Here is a 12,969-nt window from a genome sequence, read left to right as displayed (position 1 = left end):
CATTTAATCTGGTGACACTTCCCACATACAATTTTTGGTTTATGTTTATCAACTTAAGATATCAGAATGGAACGGGAATATGAAAATGCTATTAATGCTACACACACCAAGGAAATTCCTGTTGTTCATAACCTGCTGGTAGCCTGCTTAACTTGCAAGCAGAGCTGTCTTACCAAAATCTTATTAGCTGTCTTAAAACCTAACATCACTGACAGTGGAAGTAGGGTGTGTGCTTTAATGTTGAATTTTATGCTTTCACCAGTATATGTATACCCCTACCTCTCATATATTTTAAGAACAGTCCTCTGGAGTTATTGTAAAAAATTCTATGTTTTGATGTTGTATATGTTTTTTATAAGAAAATATGTCCAAGAAAAAAATCCCCAACTGAAACAAAAGATCCTGTGTGGATACATTTGACATATGTGTTGCTCTCTTGGTGGGTTATCTTGCATTCTTGATGACTATACTGTGTTTGTACTTTGAAAAAAGATCTGCAAAAAAAAAAAAAAAAAAATCTGTGTGAAGTGCAAGCCATGAGGTGTGCAATTTTGTGCAAACTGCTGGTGATTTTGCTCTTGCTAAGATTTGATATGAAGGCAGCAAGTTGCACTGGTAGTTGCTATGGAGATTTCTGAGTGGAAGGAGCAGTCTCTGGCTGCCTGACTGGAAGCCTGTAATCATCATCTGTAGCTGAGAACGTGGCCAGGCGTGCTTTGCTCTCACACTCATACAAATGTGGCCGATATTTTATTGAATACTTTTGTTGAGTGCGGCTGTAGGGGACAGCTGCCTTTGAGGCTAATCACCTGTTGGCAACTGGTTTAATTCAAGCATCTTTGGTTCTCTGAACAACACCCAGAATGTTTCAGCATGTTGAAATGGCAGTTTTGGACTCCTGTCATGAAACACAAAGAGTAGAGTTTGTGAGGAACACAGCACTGCCTTGGCCAGCTGCAGCAAGGATGGATCTCCTTCGGTGTCACCTGGGGTGGGCATGTGTCACACCTGGGCACACACACTCAGCTTTCTGAGGCAGCATCATGCAGAGGTCAGAGAATGCCACCAAAGTGTGCCAAGTTCCTTTTTTTGACCAAATTTCTAGGTTGTACTGAAATCACTCTATGCAACACAGATTCATGTTTGAATGCATAGTTTCCTTTTTTGTTGTTTGTTTGTTTTATGAATGAAGTCAGGAAAAACTCTCATGACAATGTTTTTTAAAAAAAACAATCAAACAAGGACTATTAGTATTTTTTTACCGTTTTTGTATATATCTCAGTATATTTTTTTTCTTTTTCATTAATTTTTGTTTATTTTATCTGGCCAAATGTGCTTAGATGTGGCAACAGCTTTTATCATTTCTGAGTGATTGATTATTAATGACTTCACATATTTCTATGATTGCTTTGAAGATACATATTGCAGGGAGGCAATAGCAGAGGCATTTAACTCTTTTAATTCATAAATCTTCTGAGAAAACAGAAATTGAAGCTGCTTCTTAGTTCAAGCCTTGTAGAGTGGAAACAAGCTGAAAAATGAGCAAAAGCACAGTGTGAGTGTTTACAAATGACAGGGATTTATAACATTATCATTGTTGTTAGTATGCATAAAATGAGCAGCAAACAGGCTTTTTTTTTTTTTTTTTCCCAGTTTAAAACTAGACATGAGAGTTATTATGATGAATGTTAAGCTAGTTCTTTCTCATTACACTTTAAAGGGATAGTATCCAGGGGCAATGAGTGCTGCTTCTTTATTATTACCCACAGTTTTACATTACATGGATCCTGTATGGAAGAACCAAAAACCAGTTTAAGTAAGTAACAACCAATCTGCTGACTTGAACTGGCTTTAAATCAAACCTAGGAAATATTTGTGTTATTTTTCTGGATGCTGGATATTTGCATGGCTACGTTGTGGGATATGGTAGCTGGTAACCAGCTGATATTGATTCATACTTTGAGAATGATGATGAAGAAAAAGAAGACATCTATTATATTGTAAGCTAGTGTGAGTCCAATAGAGATTATTTAATTAGGATTTAGTTTCATGGAGATATCATAAAGATGTTAATAGTATATTTTTAAATTATTATTTGAATCATAACTGACACTATTTTTAACTAGTTTATTTTCATTGCTACAATGTTGAATGTCCCAGATTCATTATTTGAGTATATATCTAGATATGTACATACCTATGTGAATAGCAGAGAAAATTAGTGTGAGTGTAACTTATAAAGGTAATTAAACAGAGAGGAAATTTAGCATAAGTATCCACCTACATTATATTTAAACACTAGTCCTACATGCCCTGTGAATTTTCTGTACACCTGGCATGTAGGATGAATTGATCTTTATAAATACATATTGCCTTTAGAAGGAAAATAGGAAGAATAAGTGAAACCGGATACTCTCTCTTTAAACCATAGAAACATTTTAATGTTTTCTATATGTTCTGTTTTATTATTTTGAAAAAAATTAATAAGCAAATATATTGATGAGCTCAAAAGTTATAGTATATATAGATATCCATAATTAAAACTAGATGATTTGATGAGAGTCATTTTCTTAATTTGTTACCCTGTAAATAAATATACATTTTTGTAAAACAAACTGAGTTTAAATTATGTCAACTCCATTTGACATCCAAGCATGTGAGTGTGTCCTTATTTGATTGTATCTTATAGATGTTCAGTGATGTGCTCAGGTGCTCAACAATGGCTGACTAACGTGTGTGCTGTCATGCTACAGACAATGCGTACAGCAGACACAATGTTTAAAAAAATCCAAAAAATACCAAAAAAAAACCCTGCAAAAAAACAACAAAAAAAGAAGATTAGTCCTTGGGCAAATGTAATGTTTTCACAATGAATGTTGCATGCATAGGTGGTGATTTGTTGATATTCATTTTGTTTTGAATTTCTTTTCATTTTCATTTTGCTTCCAGAATCATCAGGAAAAATGAAAATAAAACAGATGAGTTCTAAAAGTTATAAAAACTGAAACAAAAGCAGTATGAGAGTGTATAAAAATGCTTGTAAATCTGTCCCAGTTTTCACTTTATGTATAAATCCATGCCATGGTTTTGTGATTGTATACAGGATGTATCTTGAGAACTTATGCAAATTGTGCTCTATAAAGGCTGTTATCCCAGTCTGACAAATAAATATTTAAAATATGTGGTTTGCTTTCTTTTTCCTAATTAACATTAAAAACTATTTTGCTGGTTTACATTTCCCATTTGTTGACCACAGTGGTTTTATGGTGCTTCTGTACACACTGCCTATACTCTTCTGTCCTATTTCAGCATTAGCTAACCTCCCAGGGTATAACTCTTCTCCCACACTTCATTTTGAAATAAATAATTGTTAATTTGTCAGAGCTTTTTTCCAAACAAGTCAGAGCCAGAACCACATTCAGCTTGCTGATATCTTCATACAGTTTCATCTCTGGCATCCTATATAGGCAACAAATATAAGTGCATACAACAGCACAGTTTAGGAATATCCAGGGGTTTGTCTCCTCAATGTAAAGAAAAGGTGAATTAAAAATGTAGCCTAACTCTGTATCCTTGTAAATTCCTGATGGAGACCTAATAAGAAAGAATATGATAAATCCTAGAAAGATTTTCTCTGCCTCTTTCCTCCAGCAGAAAGAAGGTTTCCAGGAACAATATATTTTAGACTTTGCTATTATAAACAAGACATCATTTTCTTAAAGCAGTCATTTTTGTAGTACTGAATTTTACCTGACTAGTATAACATCTGTGGTGCTTTCCCATTAAGACTGTATTTTTGAGCCATGTCTAGATCTATATTCATTATATTTGCATAGTTTCCCTATTGACACAAATAATTTAAAAACCCCCAAACATGCTCCCTAAGTGAAATAAATTGCTGTTTTAGTCTGGCACCTGAAGATATAGACTAGAAATTTTTTCCGTGAGTTGATGCCTTTTTCTCAACAAATAATGTAACAAGAAATAGACAACAACTTTGAGGATGCCTCAAGAGCAGAGGTGCCCTTTTTTACATTAGCCCATCTGCTACAGAACTGACACAGGCTGGCTTTTGTTAATGCCCATCAGGAAAGAAATTTGACTTCCCAGAGCCTGCCCTAGGCCCCAATGCCTAAGGTATGAGTTCAAGGTATTTTGGGTACCTCTCTCTTAGAAAATAGTTAAGACTACAACAAACACTTCACCCCACACTTAGCCCAAATTTTTGGCATCCTCTTTTATTTTGGTGAGAAAGCTCCTGCTCAGCATACTGGCCCTCTGGAAATGGTTAGGAAACATTCCTGAAGTGTTAATGGAGAGAGAGCTGTCTGGAATTATCTGCTGTGGAAGCTGTAGGTTTATCTGAATTTAGCTCCAGGAAACTAGTTTACAGACAGAAAATCCCAGAGTCCCTGTACAGACACAGAAAGAATGATTAAATAGTATGCTTCTTTTTAAATAATTAAAAATATTTAACAAAAAAATATGTGTTTATTTACTCAGAGAGCTCAGTATGCATGAGCATACTTAGCTCATGCAAAGTATGCATGAGCTATTTCCTCACATTGCTATTTGCAGGGTTTAACTTAGAAGCTATGATGTAAAACTGGAAATTGGGAAGTTCATGGAATGTTTTTAAAATAGGCTGGACTTATAATTCATAGAGAAAGAAGTTACTGAAAAACATACATAGAGATTCAGCTTAGCATTCTGGCTGTGAGGACAAGTCTCTCTGGAACTCCAGCAAGACTATCTTCAACATATATCTTCAACTTTATTCTTTTCATAGAATCACAGAATCATAAAATAATTTGTATTGAAGAGACCTTTCAAGGTCCTGCAGGACAGGGGCATGAGCAGGGACATCTTTGACTACATAAGGTTGCTCAGAGCCCCATCCAATCTGACCTTCAATATTTCCAGCGATGGGACACCTAGCATCTCTCTAGGCAAACTGTTCCAGTGTGTCAACCCCATTATTGAAAAAAAAAAAAAAAAAACTTCCTTTTATCTATCCTTTTATTTCTTAGTTTAAATGTTTTCTTATAGTTTGAAACTGTATCACCTCATCCTACAGCTACAGGCCCTAGCAAAAAGGCTGTCCTCATCTTTCTTTAAGTATTGAAAAGCTGCTCTAATATCTTTTCACAGCCTTCTCTTCTCCAGGCTGAACAACATGAGTTCTCAGCCTTTCCTCCCAGATGTGCCCTCTGACCATGCTGATGGCCTCCTTTGGATGCACTCCAGCAGACACACATTACATTTGGGACCCAGAGCAGGACACAGTGCTTCAGAGGGGCTCTCAGCAGAGGGTCAGAAACAGCTCCCTCCCTGCTGGTCAAGCTTCTTGTGATGTAGCCAATACACAGTTGGCTTTCTGGGTTGCAAGTGCCTATTGCCAGCTCACATCCAGTTTTTAACCACCAGGACTCCCAAGTCCTTGTCCCCAGGACCACTCTCATTTCATGTGTATCTATAAAGGGAAATTAGGAAACTCCTCTTACTTTTTAAAGGTGATTTTCCTGACACACCTGATGCAAAAAGAACACAATGCTTCTTTTCCAACCATACTTTATAAGCATGCACATGACACAAATTTCAGTCCATCAGTTAAGGATATTAATGAATTTAGGCCACAACAATAAGCAAAATAATGTAATAAAAAGCAGTTACAAATTTTAAAAAATTGTCCAAATCTGTCATACCAGCATGCATCATTTTAAACTGTGAAAAAACCCCAAGCACATAGTAATAGTTGGATGATTTATCTGTATCAGCATAGCTAAGATGGTATGTTTGTTTGCAGACAAGGACTCAGACACTGTAGGTCTGACAGAAGAAGGATAGCTTCTAACTTGAACACGTTGGTCATTTTGCTGCAATAGAGTGGCCATTACTTTGACCTTTCCAAAAGATCTATATTGCTGTGTCCTTCAGAATTTCATTTACTGTATCAGGATTTTTGAGTGATACAGTATCAGATAAGATTTTTAAGCACAAGTAAAAAAGCGAAATATAATTTTTTTCTCAGCACAGACTGTCAAATCTCAGAAAGTTCTTGGTATTTGCAGTTCAGCAGCCACAGCTAAGATAAATCTAGAAGACACTGACAGCATATTGGGAGCTGGGATCAATAGAATGTTGGTAGGGTCCTTGCTATCTAGAGGAGCCTTGACTGTCAGGAGAAATGAGCTGATGGGAAACCCATGCAGTCCAAAAAAGTAGATGTGAAGTCCTACATCTCAGATTAAATAATCTGATGTAGCAGGCTGGGGCCAGCTGTGTACCAAAACAGGATCAGGCTGCAGGGAACAGCTTTAGTGGGGCAAAGGCACAGAGATCCAAGTTGCTGCACAGCCCTACATCATCTCTCCTGCTTAAGGAGCCTCTAAGCCAAAAATAAACAGACAGCAGGACAGTCAGCTACAAGTGGGATGAAAAGGTCAAGCGGACAAAGAAGAGCTGCAACTTTATGTTGAAAGAGTAATGGAACTAATGTAAGGCAAAAAACTCCTCTAGTCCTCTTTTTATGAGAGAAGGTACAATATTTAAGCAATGACCCAATGGTACACCTACTGAAAGTTCTCCAAAACTTTCTAAAAGTGGTCTTTTCACTGTGATTCTAATTTTTAATGTGATTCTAATTGCTATTATACATAGAAAGTCCTTGATTAATTTATTCTTTATTATTTTTAAATATTCCAATGAAGTATTAAATTAATTTTTGAAATTATTCCATGTACATATGCTTAATGAAAACCACTAGTGGTTTTGTCTAATAATTCAGATCTCCAGTTTGTCATACAAACATGAAAAATTCTATTAAACTGAGGATTTAAGGGCTCTGTAGATGATTATAGACATTCTTTGCAAATGCTACAAGAAGGAACTCTAATGTCTTGTACACACAATTGCTTCTTCCATATCTAACTTAAATGAATTTTGCTTGACTGACATTTTAAAATATAGAGGAATAAAAATATTATACTTTTAGATTTTTCTGTGGTGATGGACAGAGGCCATTTGAAAGTAAGTCCTGATAATGCGAAGACATTTCTGTATCTTTATGATAATACAAGGGAAATTCTAATTTCTCAGAAAGTTATGTTTTACCAATTTTCAAGAACAATAAAAATTATTATAAAAAAATTACCATCTATTTCATCCATTCAATCTGCAGATGGCAGGGAAATGCTATTCCTGTTTTTTAAAGGTGAGGAGCTGAAGCAGAAGAAAGTTACAAGCCTCTTTACAAAGGTTTTCAAGTTACTGTGACTTGCTCATCTCTCCTTTGTAAATTATAGGCCTTATTCAGTCTCTTCCTCTAAGAGGAAATCAAATAAAAGAAAATCACATTTTAACTCTGTGTTCTGAAAATCAAATTAATAAAAGCTAGAATAATTTTGTATATCTAAAGAGAGGAGGTCAGAACAGAAGCTACAACTAAAGGACATTAAGCAGTTGTTTTGACAGCAAGTGTCTGGAGCTTTCATGTTGTTTTTGAAGCAAATTTGGGCTGAACACATTTGGGCAGCTGCTCAGAGCCTCTTGCAATCTCTGCTCTAGTTCACTATGGTAATACTGGGGTCATTTTCATTAATGGCTTTGAGAATTCAGAGACTTTGCAACCTGGAGGCACTTCATTCTTCCTTCATCCTAGGCATTCAGAAGACGTAATATGGAAAAATTACCTTCTTGAAAGCTAAAACTCACTTTGTTAGACCTATATTCTGTTCTCAATCTTATCTAGAGAGACTTCAGGGCACAGTAGAATTTAGTATTGTTGTCTTCTTTTCATTTTTGTATTATAGATAAAAGGACTGAGGCATGCAAACTTTTCAACAGCTCTTTCTCTCTACTAAAGTTCACTTGATGTAATCTTTATTCAGCTAATATTGGTGTTTCTGCTCTGATGCTCAACAGAGTTTTTTCTTTCTAGGTGTGGTGTATATCACACAGAGAGGATCCCCTAACCTAGTTCACTCCTTGTCTCCCACAAGCATATGGTGATGATTCTTCAGCTCCTTAGATTGGATTAACTGTATATTCAACCACAGAAGACCAACACAGATTTAGAGGCCTGCATTGTAGGCATTTAAATTTAGGTAAAAAAAAAAGTCCGAACTGTCATCACAAAATTTGAAGCCAAGGAGCTTGCAGTTGTAGGAGGAATAGCAGTGCCTAGTAAGCACATAAGAGTGATATGGTTTAATGAAAATAGATCCTGTACATAGTTTGAAATCACTTGTTCACAACAGACAGACTAATCAATACTCTATGATGTTGCTTCGGGGAAAAAAAAAAAAAACATAGCTACAGACTGACTTTGCTTACCATCAGTCACAAAAAAAAGGATTGATCTGAGCTGTTCAGGGCATTGTGGTGACACTTAAAGTTATCTGAAACAAACCTCTTTTTGTTGTTTTCCTGAAAGGCCAGACTTTCTCTGATAAGCAAGTCTATGGGTTTTCAATAATTATGAGCATATTTCAAAACATCTAGTATAGTAAAAAGACATAAGACATGTAAAGCATACACTCTAATAGCTCAGAAACACACACACACAGAAACCCAAACAGGCAATTTCTTTTAATGTTTTTTTCAGATACAGTGTAAAAATAGATTTTTAATTGACTGAATATTGCTAGTCATGGAATAAGAAAGAATCATATTACTGAATTACTTTACTCTAAAAAATGGGTAGTGCATGCATGCCAAGGAAATGTGGCTTAAGTCCCTGAAAGAGCAGTGACTGGTGATGTGGATCACAGCAAATTTGCATACCAATTTACATGAGAATAGCAAAGCAAGTCTGTGCTTTCCTAATGATGTGTTAGAAGGGAAAAAGTAGCCTGTATACATTAAAAGCTTATTGAAATCAATAAACAGGCTTCAAAATTACATAAGATTTTCTAAAGTAAAAGCTAGTGTTTAGTGCAAGAGCTATTTTCTCATTCCTGCTATGATGCTTATTAAAATCTTTAAGTTCAATACAATTTTACAGACTATATATGCTGCTTTACTGGCATAAGGCTTCTCAAAAGAGTCATTGAGGGTGAAATTAGGTTTATCACTATCATTAACCTTATTTTATACATCTTAGTATGATCAACATAAAGAATAAATATTTCAGGGCATAATTAATCAATGTGCCCACATAGAACTCCAAAGAGCAATATTAATCATTATAATAAGCTTTCAAAGGCAAGGCTTAATCACATAATATCATCAGCTTAATAATGAAGTAGTTGTTAGTATATAGGTCAACTTAAGAGTCAAGAGAAAGAGAAAAAATCTTTAATTATAGTGTTAATGAAGGAGCCATATAACAATATTATAAGGTCTGATGCCTGTGGGATAAATGATTCCTTATACCCATTCATTACTGTGAAAAAATTTTATGGGCACATCTTTGTGCATGTTCCAGACAGTAGAAATACTTTCTGTAAAACATGTTCCATTTTTTTTTTTTTTTAAACAGTGCTTAGCATTTGGGAAAAGAACACCAAGACTTGAAAGTTTCAAACTGATGCTTTCAGTTTTTAATATCACTGACAGATGTTAATGCAGCAAGTGAAAATAATCACCAGTATTTTCTGTTTTTCTGAGGCTCTTAAAAACCCTCCTGCTGTAGCAACCCTAAGTAACAATATCAAGCAGTAGAATTTTTAACACCGCTGTCTGATTTCATTTAAGGTCTGATGCGTCCAAGTTTACTCTGATTCAGCACTGTGCTGTCACCTTACTGCGTGGGGTGGCTGAAGAAGAAAATGTACGCACACACACACACGCACACATACCCACACATGCCCACACACCTGCTTAAAATTCTGATATCCTTAACCTAGTTACATAGTAAAAGATAACACATTGGAGATGACTGCTGAGTTACAGCAGCAAAATATTGGGAATGGCACATAAAAGAGAAACTGTTGCTCTCTATCAGAGGAGAAGAAGGAAGAGGAAGAGGAGGAGGAGGAGGAGGAACTGCTGCACATACCAACAGCACTGCCCAGGGACAGCATCCTTAGCCAGAGAAACAAGAGTGGAACTATCCTGTTCCCGCTCTTCTGCTTTCTGTGCCTGCAGGAGCTGTAGCTGCCCTTTATGCCTTCTTGTTATGCCCTTTGTGTTTTCATGCTTTCTGAGGTGTTTTTCATGCAGTGAGTACTTTTGGTTTTGTCTCAGCTGTGTCTGAGCCAGGTTCTGCCCAGCTCTCAGAGCTGCATCCCTTCAGTGAGCAGCAGTACAGCAGACAGGATTTGGATTCATGCCCTCAGGACCCCTGGTGTCATACTATGCTTGTACTCCTGAGGCCTCTGCTTATAGACAGGAAAAAAATGATAACACCAGTGACTTGTTTTCCTTGGAATAAATCTAGTCAATAATTACAAGTCCCTAGTGGTTTCATGCCATTTTCCAATTGCACAAAAATTCAATCTTTATTTTAATGACTGTAATACACGTTCTATCTACACTACAAGCATACAAGAAGGAATCAGAGAGGTTCTGTGTGGATCAATATAAAGAGCTATAAAATAAAAAATTATTTTAAAACCTTGAAAAAATTGTGGCATGTTTTCAAATTCAAAAGAAAAAGAACCCCACCATTTATTTTATTTTTTTTTTAACTCTGTATTCTCTTGATTATCAAAGAACAGTTGCTACATTTTAAAGATTAAGGCACTAAACTCCAGGCTGGAGAGAGGCAGTTTGTCTTTTTCAAGTGTAAAAGTTAAAAATCTTTTGGTGGTCTTAGACACCTACAGTGGACTGAAAGAGAGAAGTTGGTATTTTCATTCATTCAACAGCAACTAGGCACTCATCTGAAGTGTGGGGGATCATAGTTCATACACCTCTTTCTTACTTGCTTCTCATGAAGGTCTGAAAAATAGGATTTTCTTCTTTGGTGACTTTAGCAGGCCATTACCCTGCTCTACCCTGCTCCCCAGCACTCTGGTCCTCCAGGGCTGAGGGTGGACACAGGGCCTTATATATGGGCCAGGCATGAAATCACTGGTTTTGAATGTCTGTCTGGGAACTGGAGCATTGCTGAGTCAGAGAAAATGCTTTACACTCCTACAGCAGAAATCTGACTCACCAGATTGGTGTTTTCCAATCATACCAATTTAAATTACTACTCTTTAAAGTTAAAGGTGTTTAAAGGTACTCTTTAAAGTTAAAGGTTGTCGTCAACCACCCTTTGCAGAGTCCAGCTCAGCATGTAGAGCTTGTTCACCAAGCCTCCAAGTTGCATGATTAAAGACAGAAGCCAAGAAGAGTGGCTGAAGTGCCTTGGCTAAATTAACCCAATGGGGCAGTGCCCATATGACAGCACCAATTTCAAACCTCTCATGTCAGCAGGGCCTGCGGTGTGGAAGTTGGTGTTGAAGGTAGCAGGCCTGGGATGCCTTGGGACAATACTTTTGTTTAAGTTAAAGTGAGTAACTGTGTCGATTTCCCGAGGCTCCCTGCTCCCGCATGTTAATAGCTACCTGCCAGTCACCCGGGACTCACTCCCACAGCCCAGAAAATTCTGTTCTCCCTGTTCCCCCATTGGCTCCGTGTTACAGTCACTCCCCTCATGTTACACCATTGGTTTAATGTATATCACCCCACCACAACTCCTCCTTTTACCCTTATCCCTATTGGTTTATTGTACCCTGTCCCCTCCTACCTTCCCCTGGTTTATATACTTTTTATCCACCCCCGGCCGGGGTTCTCAGCTCCTGCTTCGGCTTTTGCTGTCAGCCTGTGCTCCGTCCCTGGATCCCTTCTCCTGTGGTTTGTCTCCCTCCTGCTTCATCTGCCTCCCTCCCAGCCTACCTTCATCCTACCCCTGTGGACCCTCTACTCAACCCTCAAATAAAACCCAAGTGGAACTCTACACGGAGTGCGCTCCCGTTTGTTCCTGGTGAGGAAGATTACTTCATCTGGGCACTGTTGACTGGTCGGCTGGGGGATCGGTTCGTGGGGTCTGGGATGGTAACATTGCCAACCCCGCGGGTCACCCTACGGGACACGGTCCGGGGCAGCCCTCCCTGTGGCATTCAAAGCATTGCTCAAAATCCAGAGTAGCTGAGGAACTAATCTGTCTCAAAACTCTAACACTGCAAATGTGGTTTGTCAGAATTGGATGTTAACCGTTACTGTAAAAATGTTTTTTAAGAATTTACTATTTCATATCTTTATAGGTGACAGTAAAAGTAGGAAAGCATATGGAAAGTTCATGTAGAACTTTTTTTGTGTAGAAGTTACTGACATAGTTCTGCGTTAACTTGCACAATAATGATAACTATATTAGATAGCTGTTTTGCTTGAAAAAAATTGTATTAATTATTCCCGAGGTTCCCGTGTGTTCTGGGTTTTAATATTAATTTTTAATCATAGTAGTCTTGTGTCTGTGATCCATTTCCAGTGTCAAATATAGTCCAGCCACTCTTTGAAAACATTGATTCAAACTTCAAAAGAGCGTGAAGAATGCTGACTCGGAAAGAGCCCAGAGATATAAGCATAAGGAATAAACAAGTGAGCAAACTCTCTGAGGAAAAAAACCCAGGGGACCCAGGGGCTACGTAAATCTGGGGCATTCCTCACAAATATGTTTTATCATTTTTACTTAGAAAATATCAGTTGAGGGTGAGGACAGAAAGATTACCTTTTAACTATGTAAATATGGTGATAAATTTAGGGAAAAAAGAGAATAGGAATTTTTTATAAAATTATAAACTAAAACATTAATAACCATTTTATGGTAAATTTGTTTGTGCAGACACTTCTATTAATTTCCACTTATTTTAAATATTAATGACAGTGATGTGACAACCCAGAATAAACCAGTTAAAAAAATTTATATGCCATTTAAAATAAAGTTGTAAGCTGCAGTTCTTACAAATTTTACAATGATTTGTGAAATTCAGAAGTCCTAACCCTGAGTTGTATATCGGATTTTTTTTCTCCTGACTTTTA

At 37.0% G+C, this 12,969-nt stretch overlaps 1 long non-coding RNA gene across 1 annotated transcript; it reads right to left on the bottom strand.

Moving 5' to 3' along the window:
• Positions 1 to 554: 554 nt before the first annotated feature.
• On the bottom strand, positions 555 to 11,843 carry LOC128807562 (uncharacterized). The gene is made up of 3 exons (XR_008437195.1): positions 11,678 to 11,843; positions 10,001 to 10,319; positions 555 to 1,531 (listed from the first exon to the last, which is right to left on the bottom strand). It is a non-coding gene; the product is annotated as an uncharacterized LOC128807562 (long non-coding RNA).
• Positions 11,844 to 12,969: the final 1,126 nt, after the last annotated feature.

The sequence above is a fragment of the Vidua macroura genome, chromosome 5 (assembly GCF_024509145.1).
Source record: "Vidua macroura isolate BioBank_ID:100142 chromosome 5, ASM2450914v1, whole genome shotgun sequence".
In the NCBI taxonomy this organism is placed as follows: domain Eukaryota; kingdom Metazoa; phylum Chordata; class Aves; order Passeriformes; family Viduidae; genus Vidua; species Vidua macroura.
This window is presented reverse-complemented; position numbering and strand designations above follow the sequence as displayed.